The sequence below is a fragment of the Triticum aestivum genome, chromosome 4D (genome assembly GCF_018294505.1).
Source record: "Triticum aestivum cultivar Chinese Spring chromosome 4D, IWGSC CS RefSeq v2.1, whole genome shotgun sequence".
In the NCBI taxonomy this organism is placed as follows: domain Eukaryota; kingdom Viridiplantae; phylum Streptophyta; class Magnoliopsida; order Poales; family Poaceae; genus Triticum; species Triticum aestivum.
In genome coordinates this window covers 298,532,554-298,547,640 of record NC_057805.1, presented here as the reverse complement: position 1 = coordinate 298,547,640, position 15,087 = coordinate 298,532,554, and the positions used below count along the sequence as shown (strand labels likewise).

General features: G+C 40.7%; 1 pseudogene across 1 annotated transcript; it reads left to right on the top strand.

Moving 5' to 3' along the window:
* The first annotated feature begins 1,763 nt into the window (after positions 1-1,763).
* LOC123097540 (nardilysin-like) lies at positions 1,764-14,748 on the top strand (annotated as a pseudogene). Its single transcript, XR_006447365.1, has 19 exons — positions 1,764-2,231; positions 2,556-2,631; positions 2,813-2,859; positions 4,076-4,188; positions 4,289-4,362; positions 4,466-4,561; positions 4,642-4,761; positions 4,859-5,092; positions 5,650-5,798; positions 6,159-6,315; positions 6,392-6,546; positions 7,141-7,517; positions 8,021-8,170; positions 8,935-9,117; positions 9,313-9,516; positions 9,828-9,934; positions 10,520-10,673; positions 11,644-11,765; positions 14,037-14,748. The product of XR_006447365.1 is annotated as a nardilysin-like (transcript).
* Positions 14,749-15,087: the final 339 nt, after the last annotated feature.

The following is a 15,087-nucleotide window of genomic DNA, read 5'->3' as shown; positions in this document are numbered from 1 at the left end:
ACAAGAGGGAACATAGTGGCAGTCTAAGTGTCTACTGAAAGAGGCAACATGCTATGTTAAATTCTCAAGTCCAGAATGTTGCAGCCAGATGGTGGTCCATAAACCATTGACTCTGGAACAAGTTGTTGTAGGTAGTATGCCTATGGGTGACATGTTGCAGAGGACAATTCAGATTATGAGCATGGTGGGCTTGGAGTTCGAATTTGCTATCTATTTGCAGTTGCTACATTCCGATCTATTATCAAACAAGGCAGGCGATGAGCAATGGAATTCAGTGGGCATTCTTACATAGTATGATTATGTTTGGGCGTGCAATTCTGAACGAGATGGTATTCTCTCCGTCAGTGACATGTCCCTAGTGGCTTTCAGTACAGCAGGTGCACCTGTCCACTTTTGCTCAGTGCCTAAACAAACTCATTGTCATTTGGATTATGCTCGAGCTACCTGTGAACAAGATCATTGTCATTTGGACGTCAAGGATTTTTATGAGCTATCTAGCACCAATGGTTGTCTAACGAGTGAACCTCCAGTACATCATGTGTCATATGAGCTTCTACTATTCCTGGCTTGTCCGCTGGACGTTAGCAACACGCAGCTTGATGCCTACAACAACATGTGCTTCCTGTTTTGGCCTTGTTCAACTTCTCAACTCACCTGTAACATTTGCATGTTGAAATCTGACTTGGGCCTGTACCAGCGGGGCGGTTCTTGGGATCCTGGAGGACTGGCATTCCGGTTGTCACCGGAATTGGCTCGCCGAGTGGTCATTTCAGGAGCGGTGTGTGTCGTCATCTTGGTGGTCCACTACCTCATCCACGCCAGCGACATTTCACTTCATCAACTGCCTGGACTCCAATCGACTCAAGGTACAACAAGTTTCAGGAGATCATGGTGGTGTGAGTCTCTCAAGTATTATACAACAATGTTGGTCGTGGTTCCCTCTACCTACTACTCCCTCCGTCCCAAAATAAGTGTCTCAACTTTGTACCAACTTTACTGCAAAGTTGTATCAAGGCTGAGACACTTATTTTGGAACGGAGGGAGTACAATCAAGGGCATTTTCAAGAAGGGAGGGGTACCATCACCATTGTCGTCGTCTTCGCGCAAGGCTCTATCGACCATGATTACTACTTTCTTGGCTTCGCCCACGACTGTGCTGAAAAGGACTACTTCCTCGACACCTTCTTCGGTGGGGCTCCCATCAACCACAACAACTGTTCCTACTTTGTTGAAGTACACCCTCGCTTCGATCGTGACTGCAACCAAGTCAAGCATTATCAAATGCAATCGGACCCGGGCGGTTCTGGGTGGTGTCGGCTTGGGGTCAAGCCGAATTCAAGAAGGGAGGGATGTCAGAGCCCTCCCGTGGATGGTATGTGGGCTTGCCCCTGGACCGATACATGGGCCTGGCCCATCGGAAGACCGTCGAGCACCGCAGACTACAATTACCAGGGAGAAGGCAACGCTCTTCCCATCCGGTGGATCACGGCACCCGACGGCGGCTGCTCTCTGTTCTTCCCTATCTTCATTGATGCCTCCAAGAGGCCACCCATCAGAAGAGGCCACATACGTGCTATACTACTCTATGATGATCACTTGAATTTTGAACTCATTTCTCTAACTCTTAAGAATTTGAATGCTATATATTGTATCCAATGGATACCCATTGGGTATAGGATACCCGATAGGTATGGGCATGGGTGTCAGTTTGTACTCATGGATATTGAAGTGGGTGGGTATAGAAAGTTTGGGTTTGGGTAGAAGGAGGTTGTACCCGCCCATACCCTACCCATTGCCATCCCTAGCGCTGCTACTGCCGCCGAACGCCTATCTCCCACCACCTCCCCCCTCCTTCGTATCTACTTACAAGGCGGCGGCGGACGGCCGAGATGGCGGCGGCTGTGTCGCGCGACGACGAGCTGGTGGTCAAGTCCCCCAGCGACAACCGTTCCTACCGCCTCCTTCGCCTCGCCAATGGCCTCTGCGCCCTCCTCATCCACGACCCCGAGATCTACGCCGACGGCGGCCCTGCCCCCAAGCCCAACGAAGACGTGGACATGGACGATGGGGACGACGAAGAAGAAGATGACGAGGACGACGAAGAAGATGACGAAGAATATAGCGACGAGGATGGGGAGGATGACGACGACGAAGAAGGCGAGGAGGACGAGGATGGGAGCGAGCCCAAGAGGAAGAAGGACAAGGGCAGCTCCGAGCCGGTCATTAAGAAGGTACCGACGAGTTTTGCCCTTAGAGACCTCTACTTGTTCTATTCAATCTAATTTTGCTAGTACATTGGATCACTCTCCTCTGTGGTGGCCGTGATGCTGCTATTATGAACATTAGCTGGATCTATAGTGGCACTGACAACGATCAGACATGTGGATCATAACCGATGGAATGTAAATTGAACTGTTGAAAATAATTCGTGTGTCGAAGTGGTTAGAACCAATTGCTAGCTTGACGGACTGGTTCAGGATAGCCGCGAGTATTGCTGCCTGTTGCAAGTTTGATGTTTGGTTTTAATTTTTCTTACATGACACATCGAATTTCAGGCTGCTGCTGCAGTGTGTGTTGGAATGGGCAGTTTTGCGGACCCTCCAAAGGCACAGGGCTTGGCTCATTTTCTAGGTATGCAATCATTGTCATCTTTGTTTTACCTATCTTGTATTATGGCTGATCATATGCATCAGTTAAAAGCTTAAAACTACTAAGCCTTCTGTTCGATGCTATCCAAAAGTTGGAGGGAACTAGTCTGATGATATGTACGCTCTAGCTTATAGTAATATCAGAGTGTGCTGAATTTCTGCAGAGCACATGCTTTTTATGGGGAGCTCTGTTTTTCCAGATGAAAACGAGGTTTGTACAATGTCTATGCTTTTACGTCCCTTCTTCTGTTCTGTGAGTCAACCCTGAGATTAGCCGTGTCTGAGAAAGTTATGTGTGTTTTTATTGTCCTTTTTCCTTATTTCAATTACCATCACATGCTCCGCTTGGATCAATGTTGTTTCGGTAGAAAAATATTGAAGCATTTTGGCAGTGCACAGCGTATAGTGGTGATATACATGATGATACTCTGCTATATTTGTCAAAACCTGACCTATGTGGTTACTAGACTAAGAGCATCTCCAACAGCAGACTAAAAATGTTGCTACTAAATCCAGTTTTTTAGGAGGAGAGAGAAGATTTAGGTAGCCAATTTTTTTTCTGCTTTTACATCCGACCTGAAAACTGGATACCTAAATTTTAAGCTTCTAATTCGAATAATATTAAACTCATGTCAAATAACAAATAAAACACAAACAGTACTTAATTATTATATGGTTCATCAATCCACAATCCGAAACTCAACACAATTTCCAAAAAAAACAAACAAAATACCTTGGGGGGATTCTGTCGAACACTTAAGGGGCACCGACCTTGATTTCGGGTGGTGGAGCTTGCCGGGGCCGAGAAGGTCGCCGGATGGCTAGCAAAGGCATCGGGAGGGACCCAGGGGCGGAGGGGAGCCAGGGCTGCGGCCCACTCCGGCAGCGCCGAGCTGCCCAAGCACCTAGAGCTTGGCACAGAGCCGCGGCTCAATGGTGGTCGCGGGGGTCTCGTGCGTGTTGCGCGTGACCTTGGCGGGCAGCGGGGGACGGCCGGAGTCGGCACAAAATACACCTTATAGACAGAAACGACGGAGTGACATACTAATGAAGCATAAGAATAAAATATAAACTTGCCTTGTGTTAGGGCTCAGACAAAAACCTGAAACATCTTTGTTTATAAGTGCCAATATAGTACTTGATGCTGCACATCATAGGGCTATAGTGGGCTGCTACATCGCAGCTAGCCGAAATTTAGCAGCCCTTTGTCCACCATGACAGGTCCAGTGCTGGTCTGCTTGCACAGTACCCATGCTACAATGATTCACATAGTCCTTGAGCTTTTATATTCCATTTGTCTCGCATGCAAACTTGCTTTGTCTTACATTTGCAATATGTTACATTTCCTAGTAATTTGTTAATGAAGATCTTAATTTTGTAGATTTGGTGAATGCTTTTATAGCAATTTGATAAATATTCTTATGTAGTATGACAGTTACCTGTCCAAACATGGTGGCTCATCCAATGCTTTTACCGAAACTGAGTACACATGCTATCATTTTGAGGTCAATCGGGAGTATCTAAAGGGAGCCTTAGACAGGTAGTTATCATTTGCTTTTCTTCATTCTATTATTCTTAGTCTGTAACATAAATGCTGAGTTCAGGTTTATACTAATACATGGTTTTGATTCCATGCTTAGATTTTCTCAGTTCTTTGTATCACCTCTTGTTAAGGCTGAAGCTATGGACCGCGAGATATTAGCAGTAGACTCAGGTATGTGTTTTTCCTTTCTGTCTAACCAGTAACGACTGCTAGTTATTGCTTCACTGTCTAAATTATGCATAACTTTGTTGCTTCAACTATTATCTTATGTTAGAGTTCAATCAAGTTCTGCAAAGCGATAGCTGCCGCCTTTACCAACTGCAGTCCCATACTTGCTCTCAAGGGCACCCATTGAATAGATTTACCTGGGGTATGCTTATCATTTGGTTATTTTAATATCGTGATATCCATTGAATTATACTGGGGCTGAACTTTTGAGATTATCTGTAGGAAACAAGAAAAGCTTGTCGAATGCAATGGGCAGTGGAATCAATCTAAGGGAAGAGATTTTGCAAATGTACATGAGTAACTATCATGGAGGGATGATGAAGCTAGTTATAATTGGGGGAGGTGAGGCTGGTTACCTATTTTAATTGTATGTTCACTAAATAAATGAATTCATGCTCTTCTTTTGCTATTAATTATCTGTATGGTTCATTTGTTTCAGAACCCCTTGACACTCTAGAAGCCTGGACCATGGAGCTATTCAGTGAAGTTAAAGCTGGTCCTCTGTTAGAAATAAGTCCAAAAACTGATATGCCTTTCTGGAAATCTGGTAAACTTTATAAGCTAGAGGCTGTCAGAGATGTTCACAGTCTTTTCCTGTCATGGACACTTCCTTGCCTGCACAAGGAATACATGAAGAAACCAGAAGATTACTTGGCACATCTCCTTGGTCATGGTAAATAACTCCTGCGTACCTATAGCTGTAACCTTTTGCTGTTCCGTTCAGGTGCTGTACATTTAATCAATGGTTGAATACTAAGCATGCAGTTGATTCGCCCTTCAAATATTTTTTTCATCATGTTTTCTTCTTTCAAGGGGTTTCAGGCTGTTTAATGGTAGCCCTTCTTCCCTGTAGGTTCAAATCCTGACAACAAATTCACATTTATTTAATATGATTGTATCAGTTGGATTACCTGATTGAATATAAATTCTTATGCATTGTCCCCTTGTGGGCTGTGCTGTTTATGCCCTCACCTGAAGCGATTTGCTGAAATGTCCTTCTATTCTTAACTCAGGGTTATCTTATTTTGTGTTAACCTCTGGTAACTTATGTACTCTTTGCAGAACAGCATCTTTACAAAACTTTTTGCATAATAAAGACAATTTATTTTTGAATAGATTCCAATTCTGGTTGCTATCTTTGTTTATTGTTGATTTGGAGCATGCAGAAGTTTCATCTCATGTAATCACGCCCTGCCATTTAGCGTCTGACCATTTTGTTTCTATTTTCAGAGGGCAAGGGAAGCTTGCTATATTTTTTGAAAGCTAAAGGTTGGGCTAGCACATTGAGTGCTGGCGTTGGCACTGGAGGAACACAACGATCCTCGTATGCCTATATCTTTGAGATGTCTATCCGCCTTTCTGATTCTGGACTTAAAAATGTATGCAGGTTCATACGATGCTTGCCTTTCTTGTTTTATCTTAGTATCTTTGTTGGTTGAAACTCCTTTTCTCCTCGCATCAAAGTGTTTTATTCTTTACATCATTTTTGCGGAACTGTCGTAGTTAACAACTACCAGCAAATGCCTTCTGCTAAGGAACATGTGATTGATTGTAGTTGGCATCATTTTCTTCCATGAAGTTGGCTGCCAAACATTGTTGAGACTAATATTCATCAGAAAATTTATAACTAGCGGCAATTCATCCAATCTTTTGATAATTCTTGCATTCACATGTCTCTTACTATTTTACTTCCTAGGGAAGCACAATAATACATTTTCTGACATGGAATGCTTTTGCAGCTCTTCGAGGTCATTACAGCTGTGTACCAATATATAAATTTACTTAAGCAGTCTGAGCCGCAAGAATGGATATTTAAGGAACTTCAGGACATTGGGTACATGGAATTCAGATTTGCAGAAGAGCAACCTCCAGATGATTATGTTGTAGATCTTGCAGGTCATCACCTTTTCCATCTTGTTTCGCTTAATTTGTTTATGATGGATGCAGGGCTTACTTAAATTCTACTTTGCAGAAAATATGCTATTTTATTCTGAAAAACACATAATTTCTGGAGAATATATTTATGAGGGATGGGAGCCAGAGTTAGTCAAGCATGTTCTGAGCTTTTTCATCCAGACAACATGAGAGTTGACATACTTAGCAGATCATTTGATAAACAGTCCCAAGGTAAGCAGTCCATCTTGCCAGTCTTTTTTTGGGGGGGGGGGGGGTCTGGTTAATGCACAATGTTCCTATGCCAGACTCGTGAACACTAGACTTGTGCCACATATGATGCGAGTTGTTTGAAGTTTCAAGCCAACACTGTTATTTCAACATTTGATGCTCGTTTGTTGAATCATGACTCAATATTGCTAACTATTGTACTAGTAAAATGAGATGCCTCATCTTGTGATCATCATTATTATTTTTTTCTCCTTAATGTAGTGTATAAAAGCACGGGAATCCTTTTTTCATAATTATAGCTATATTCTGGTATGATATGTAGTAGTAATAATAATAGTAGTAGTAGTAATAATAATAATTCATGCTTTGGCCTAGCCATACAATTTCCATAGATGAAACTCATTCTGTTTGTGGAATTATATGAAGTAACAGCTTGTTGGCTTTGGAGGGCTTAATTTGACATATTGTTTACCCCACATGCTGTGGAGAGTTAGAATTCTAACTATGAGACAGGGACCAAGTCACAGTTTGTTCAACTGCATATCATGCCTGATTGTTTCATGGTTTTGCATTTCTAATGCAGTCTGTTTCCTGCAGCCATTAGATGTGAACCATGGTTTGGTTCACAGTACATTGAAGAAGATATTCCGTCATCTTTGATTGAAAGCTGGAGAAATCCTGTGGAGATAGACGGTAATTTTCATTTACCTCGGAAGAATGAATACATCCCAGGGGACTTCAGTCTGCGGAATGCTAGCATTCCTAAATCCTCAAACGATGATAATCCTCGATGTATTGTGGATGAACCATTCATAAAGCTCTGGCACAAGATGGATATTACATTTAATGTTCCTCGTGCCAATGCATACTTTTTGATCTCTGTCAAGGATGGCTGCAGCAGCCTCAGAAACTCTGTTCTTACAGATCTGTTTGCAAACCTTCTTAAAGATGAGCTAAATGAGGTCCTCTATCAGGTGGGTATTATTGAATTTGTTTCAATGCCTGTTTTATGAGCTTACCATAGTTTTTTTATTTTCATGGTGCTGCTAATATTTGTCATTATTGAACTTAATCAAGAGTGGCTGAGATTTACATCTAATACAGGGCTTGACCGTCAGCTAGATACCTGACTTTTGCAGCAGATCCAAATTTTGTTATTGATGCGAAAACTCGAGCGTAGGAATCATCTGTTGACTACTAAATTTTATTTATGCATTTTATTTCGCGATGTTCCTTGTTTTACTCACTAAGGCCTAGATGCTGTAATAATGATACAACCCAGCCACCTACTGTCCAATGTTTCGGCTTGCTGTCTTGCTTTTCCGATCAGATATCAGAACTTTTGTCCATGTTCCCCTCTTTTTAGTATTTGCAATATTATTTATTTTGAAATCACAGTATCTACAATATTGTCTACTATTGTTAAATGGTTTGACCTATCGAGTTATTTCTTGCAACTGGTTTATGAACCTCCCAGGCTTACGTGGCTAAACTCGAGACATCATTATCTGTCGTTGGTAGCAACCTTGAGCTAAAGCTTTATGGTTACAATGACAAGCTGGCCATCCTGCTGTCCCACATCTTGGCTGCTTCTCAATCCTTTTCTCCAAAGATAGATAGGTTTGAGGTAATGTATCTTTATGCTGAACACATGATTGATTATTTCGAAATATAAGTGTGACAACTTGAAAGAATATTTCTTATGTTTGCGTGCATTTTAAATTTTGTGCTGAACACATGATAGATTATTTCAAAATATAAGTGTGACAACGTGAGAGAATATTTCTTATGTTTGCGTGGATTTTAAATTTTGTGCTGAACACATGATAGATTATTTCGAAATATAAGTGTGACAACGTGAAAGAATATTTCTTACGTTTGCGTGGATTTAAATTTTGTGTTCTGTACCTTTTCCTTTAACGTCCACCACAAAAATGGCAAACTCAATGATGATTTTTCTTGTAATTATTGATATAATCAGATTATTTCAAAATATAAGTGTGACAACGTGAAAGAATATTTCTTATGTTTGTGTGGATTTTAAATTTTGTGTTCTGTACCCTTTTCCTTTAACGTCCTCCACAAAAATGGATAACTTAAGTGACTTTTCTTGTAATAATTGTTGACATAATCAGATTAGGCAAACAATGCATTCCTTTGATCCTATACTGTATTTTTTCTGTCTTATTAATTGACATAGTTACCCTCCAGTGAGAGAAGCGCATGAATTGATTGCAGCCTAACCAGCTATTTGACTGGCTTATACAGTTTCTTTTGGTATTCACCTCGCTAGTTGTTAACATATGGAGAACGTAGTTCAAGAAAACACATAACCATCCATAAACTTCTGCACCTTAGTATTTATATATTGCTTTATTATGCACTCATTAGGTCATCAAGGAGGACTTGGAAAGAGCTTACAGAAACACGAATATGAAACCTATGAGCCATTCCACCTACTTGAGGCTACAGTTCTTGCGTCAAATATTCTGGGACGTCAATGAAAAATTGAAAGTTCTTGCGACTTTAACCTTTTCAGATCTGGCAGCATTTGTTCCAGAGCTCCTTTCTCAGGTAAGGATAACAAATGCTCTTTATTTCTCCAGTATTTCTGGTGGTGCCTGTTCTTACATGTGTCAAATGATATCAAAAGACGAAAGATGCTTTGCTGAAAGTATGGTTCTGATAAGGAAATGTATGGTATGGTTTTTTGTATCATGTATACATTTGCTAGACTTTAGAAACCACTTCCTGTTTGGACACATGCAGTTGCACATCGAGGGCCTATGTCATGGCAACCTGTCAGGAGACGAAGCGATAAATATATCAAAAATATTCCAGAATACTTTGTCAGGCCAGACACTGTCAGTGGAGGCAAGACACGGTGAAAGAGTTCTATGCATTCCTCATGGTGCAAATTTTATTAGAAGTGTACGTGTGAAGAATGATCTTGAAGAGAATTCTGTGGTTGAGGTGGGCTATGTTCCAGTTCCCTGTTTTATTAGATGCTGTTTGAATTATAACTGGTTTTTTAGAGAATTTTATTAGAAGTTTACTGAAGCATAACACTATTGCATGTTTCTTTAGATGCTGTTTAAATTATAAATAGTATCATGTATGTCGAATAGCCTACTATGTGAAATGCAACCACTTTGAAATATTGCATAGGCATCCGACCTAACCTCAAGAAACATGCACAAGTGTACCTCAAGAGGCTGCTCTTCTATTTTAATTTTTCAATTTAGGTTAATCAGACAACCTTCTGATATACCACTTCTTGTCAGGTTTATTTTCCAGTCGAGCAAGACATTGGAAAGGATTCAACAAGGCTCAGAGCTATTACAGATCTTTTCAGCAATATCATTGAAGAACCTTGCTTTGATCAGCTGAGGTATAATTTATTTTCTTGTTTTCTAGACAAAGTGTGAGTGCCAAGTAGTGTAGTCCGATCCATAATACAGCACTCATAGTATTTGTTCAAGCTCATCTCACACACAAACCAATGAGGCACCCAATATTAGAAATACTACTTACAGTGGGCTGTGCATACTCCTATTCCTATTAAATGACATACTACTACAACCACTAATCTTTCTTTTACAGTACTGAAGTACAAGTAGAAAGTGGAAATATTGCAATTAGAGCACTTGTGATGTCCTCAATGAGAATTGTTGTGAAAAGACACTTTCCAAAATAAGTGTGCACTTGTGATGTTCTCAATGAGAATTGTTGTGAAAAGACACTTTCCTAAATAAGTGCACATATTTCGAAGTGGTTGGAGTATTATGGATTTATTTTCAAAATAAGTTCTATACACAATGTTTTTTCTTTTTGCAAAGTTGGTCAGAACCAAAATAGTTTTGCCTGCTTGTAACTGTAGGAGATCACCTTTTTTTACGGGAGGGAGCATACTTTTGTTACTATTTGTATTCTGCAACAACCTTGATAATTGATTTTCTTGGCATTCCAATGATAGAACGAAGGAGCAGCTTGGTTATACTGTGGACTCCAGTCCAAGGATGACTTACCGCCTGCTGGCGTATTGTTTTCGAGTTATGTCCTCCAAGTATAGCCCTGTTTACCTGCAAAGCAGGATTGATAACTTTATTGATGGTCTGTCTGCTTTGCTGGTATGCTACTCTCCTACACATTTCTGTGTTAGCCCTTCATTTTATTAGACTATCTTATAGTCTTGCACCTGACCTGACAGAAAATATATGTTAATCAACATATTTATCTAACTACTAAGGGCCTGTTTGGCTGGAAGCTAACTTTTCCATACTTTGCCACACATTTTTTGCTAAACTTGCCTAACTTTGGCATGTCTAAGAGAATCTTGCCACACTTTTTGAGTGTATTATGACACATGGGGCTTATTTGTCACAAAAAGGAATCTCGCCTAAGGCGTGGTTAAAACCAAACACTTATATAACTTGGTTAAACTCGCTTAACTTGAGATGTGGCAACGTGTTGCTAGGAACCAAACAGCCCCTAAGATGTTGGTGACATGCTTCGTGCATCAATTTTATTCTCGTAACAGCACAATGATGTTTATCTCGGACTGATGGAAATCCTGCACTCATGTTTTGATTAATCTTTGTTGACATTTACCTTTATTCTAAGCAAGAATGCCTAAACAAATTGCCTTTGAGATGTTTCTTCATGGTATATTTCGAAATGAACTTTGCTTGACTTACGTAGTCTTAACAAAGTATTCATTTCTTTTAATCATGTATCCATGTCTTCACTGGAAAAAAAAAATGTCTTACATAAATATTCATGTTCATATTTGAATATGAAATTCCCATATACAACTTTTCTCAGTTATATTGATATTTTTATGCTGTTCATGCAATTGGAAAACACAAGATATCTCAAGCTTTTGGAATTCCTATTCTATTTTTCATAGAGTTTCCTTGATCCCGTTGTAGTTGAAGTTGAATTCTCAAAACATCAAGTTGTTAGTGAAATATTGTTACCTGTCGCTATATTTCATACTGTGTTTTGTGGACAAACTTCGTTAATTTATGGAAACTGAAAAATCAATTAATTGTAATCTCACAATTACTTACATTTGGTCAATACCTGTGTGCTTTGAAGGATGGGCTTGAGGAGGAGACTTTTGAGCATCACAAGAGTGGGCTAATAGCTCAAAAACTCGAGAAGGATCCTTCCCTTAGCTATCAAACTGGTGATTACTGGTCGCAAATTACCGACAAAAGGTATAACTTCTTTCCTGCTACATGTCTATGCATCATTTAGAACTTATGTGAAACGAATTAAATAGTCCGTCTCAAAATAAAAGTCGTTTTTGTAGGCTAGTTTAGCCTACAAAAACGTCTTATATTTTGAGACGGAGGTAGTATATCTACCTAAGGCTGAATCGTTTGAGATCAGGACTATGGGTGTTCATGGGTTGGGTCTGACCACTCAACCTACAAAATTAAACCCATGCCACATATTTTAATGTGGTGTTAGTATGGTTATGTATAAACAGTGGAACCCTTCCTCTTCCTCTTTCCTTGCTACAATAGTATGTAGAGTGCTTTATCACGAGCACCTCCTCACCATTCTACGATGCAATGCATGACGTGGTATAAACCATTTTGCCATCGAACCCTTGCTGAGCTGGTTTGAATTTCAGCCAAACCGTCCTAGGCAGCACAAAACTTTCAAAACTGAAAATATACCGATTAGTGTTATGTGGACTTGCATATGGTGTTCATTGACTTGGAGAAGGCCTATGATAAGATACCGCGGAATGTCATGTGGTGGGCCTTAGAGAAACACAGTGTCCCAGCAAAGTACATTACCCTCATCAAGGACATGTACGATAATGTTGTGACAAGTGTTCGAACAAGTGGTGTCTGACACTGATGACTTCCCGATTAAGATAGGACTGCATCAGGGGTCAGCTTTGAGCCCTTATCTTTTTGCATTGGTGATGGATGAGGTCACAAGGGATATACAAGGAGATATCCCATGGTGTATGCTCTTTGCGGATGATGTGGTGCTAGTTGACGATAGTCGGACGGGGGTAAATAGGAAGTTAGAGTTATGGAGACAAACCTTGGAATCGAAAGGGTTCAGGCTTAGTAGAACTAAAACCGAGTACATGATGTGCGGTTTCAGTACTACTAGGTGTGAGGAGGAGGAGGTTAGCCTTGATGGCCAGGTGGTACCCCAGAAGGACACCTTTCGGTATTTGGGGTCAATGCTGCAGGAGGATGGGGTTATTGATGAAGATGTGAACCATCGAATCAAAGCCGGATGGATGAAGTGGCGCCAAGCTTCTGGCATTCTCTGTGACAAGAGAGTGCCACAAAAGCTAAAAGGCAAGTTCTACAGGATGGCGGTTTGACCCGCAATGTTGTATGGCGCTGAGTGTTGGCCGACTAAAAGGCGACATGTTCAACAGTTAGGTGTGGCGGAGATGCGTATGTTGAGATGGATGTGTGGCCACACGAGGAAGGATCGAGTCCGGAATGATGATATACGAGATAGAGTTGGGGTAGCACCAATTGAAGAGAAGCTTGTCCAACATCGTCTGAGATGGTTTGGGTATATTCAGCGCAGGCCTCCAGAAGCTCCAGTGCATAGTGGACGGCTAAAGCGTGTGGAGAATGTCAAAAGAGGGCGGGGTAGACTGAATTTGACATGGGAGGAGTCCGTTAAGAGAGACCTGAAGGATTGGAGTATCACCAAAGAGCTAGCTATGGACAGGGGTGCGTGAAGCTTGCTATCCATGTGCCAGAGTCATGAGTTGGTTGCGAGATCTTGAATTCCACGATAATGAGAAATAGAAATTAATCGTTCGATGTCTGCTCGTTCTCCCCTCTTCAATTCCCAATGAACAACATGATCTTGAGCTATCATTTGTTCAATTTGGTCGATCTGATACTTAGTTAACTCATTCATCTTGATGTTCCCACTGATACCTAATCGATAACGAAGCTGAATGGCTTTTTTCGGTCCAATTCCATGGGTTTCACCTCTAGCCTACCCCAACTTGTTTGGGACTAAAGGCTTTGTTGTTGTTGTTGTTGTTGTTGTTGTTGTAGTGTTATGTGGACATACTGGACTTTTAACCGTTCATTCAGTTATGGGTACAAATTATCCAGGCCGTGTGCTGATAACAAATTGCCATAAAGCCGCAGGCCAATTACTGGCCGGGAACTAGTTGGAAATGACCAGTTATTTTTTCATTTAGCTTGGTAACCAGTGTTTCTGCATGTTTCACTTTTGTAATACGAAGTACTGCTTATAAAAGCAGCGATGTCTCATAATCTGCAGAATTTTTAACTTTGGTCACTTGGGCAAAAGAAACCCATGTGCAACCTGACAAATATTTTGAGCTGCATGTAGTTTCAAATAATATGTCATGGATCACGTGAGTACTTTACTTCCGTTCTTTACTGATGGATTTGATTAATGCTTCATGTATCCTTTCATCCCTCATATAGTCTCACGTTGTGCAAAAAATCCATTTATAGGTATATGTTTGATATGTCAAAACTGGAAGCTGAAGAGCTAAGGACAGTTGGGAAGGAGGACGTCATCAGTTGGTACAATGCCTACATAAGATCATCTTCTCCAACACGTAGACGATTGGCAATACATGTGTATGGTTGCAACTCGGATATTGCTGAGGCTGCCAAGCTGCAAGAGCAGTCATGGACTGCAATTGATGATGTTGAATCCTTGAAGGGTTCTTCCCAATTTTATCCGAGCCTCTGCTGAGGGAAGTGGATCCTGTTTGTTTGGTACAATGCCTACATAGGATCATCTCCGAAGCTCAGATGGCTATGTATCATTTGTGTGGCTGCAGCTTGTGCATCTCTTACCATAGTTGATACATCATCTACAGAAAATCATTTGTGTGGCTGCCTCCACCAAGCTGCAAGAGCATCCCTGTACCATAGTTGATACATAAAACAATCATCTACAGAAAATCCACCACATTCATTAATTGGTCTGCAGCTTGTAAATTGATGAGCATCCATTCGGTATTAAAGGGTATTCTTCTGCTGGTAAGATTTAGTATAGTGTTTTATAGTGCAGCATGCACCTCATTTTTGAACTAGTAAGTGCGGCTTTCTTCAACTTGTACCCAGAAAATGTAATCTTCCACCTATGTGGCCTCAGTTAATCAATATTGTGGATCTTCTATTTTTTTTACTTTATATTGTATGATTTGTCAAGATAGGTGGAACTGCTACTGAATTTCATTTTTCTTTATATAAGCTCAACAACAGCTTAAATTTCGGCTATCCTCCAATATTACCTTGTTTTCATCCAGTAACTAATATAGTTTCTTTTCTTTCTCAAACATATGCAATGCTGACAATAATAGTTCAGAATCTCAGATCTTCTCCAAGCTTAACTCGTTTTCCATTCATGACCTAATGTGTTTTTTCCCTGATGACACGTGTGCTGACAATCAAAACATGAGTTGAGCTCATCCAGTGTGCCATGTGATTTCATCCAGGTTTCCTTGGCTATACATACATGAGCGTTGCTTGCTGTAAAAAATAAAAATAAAAA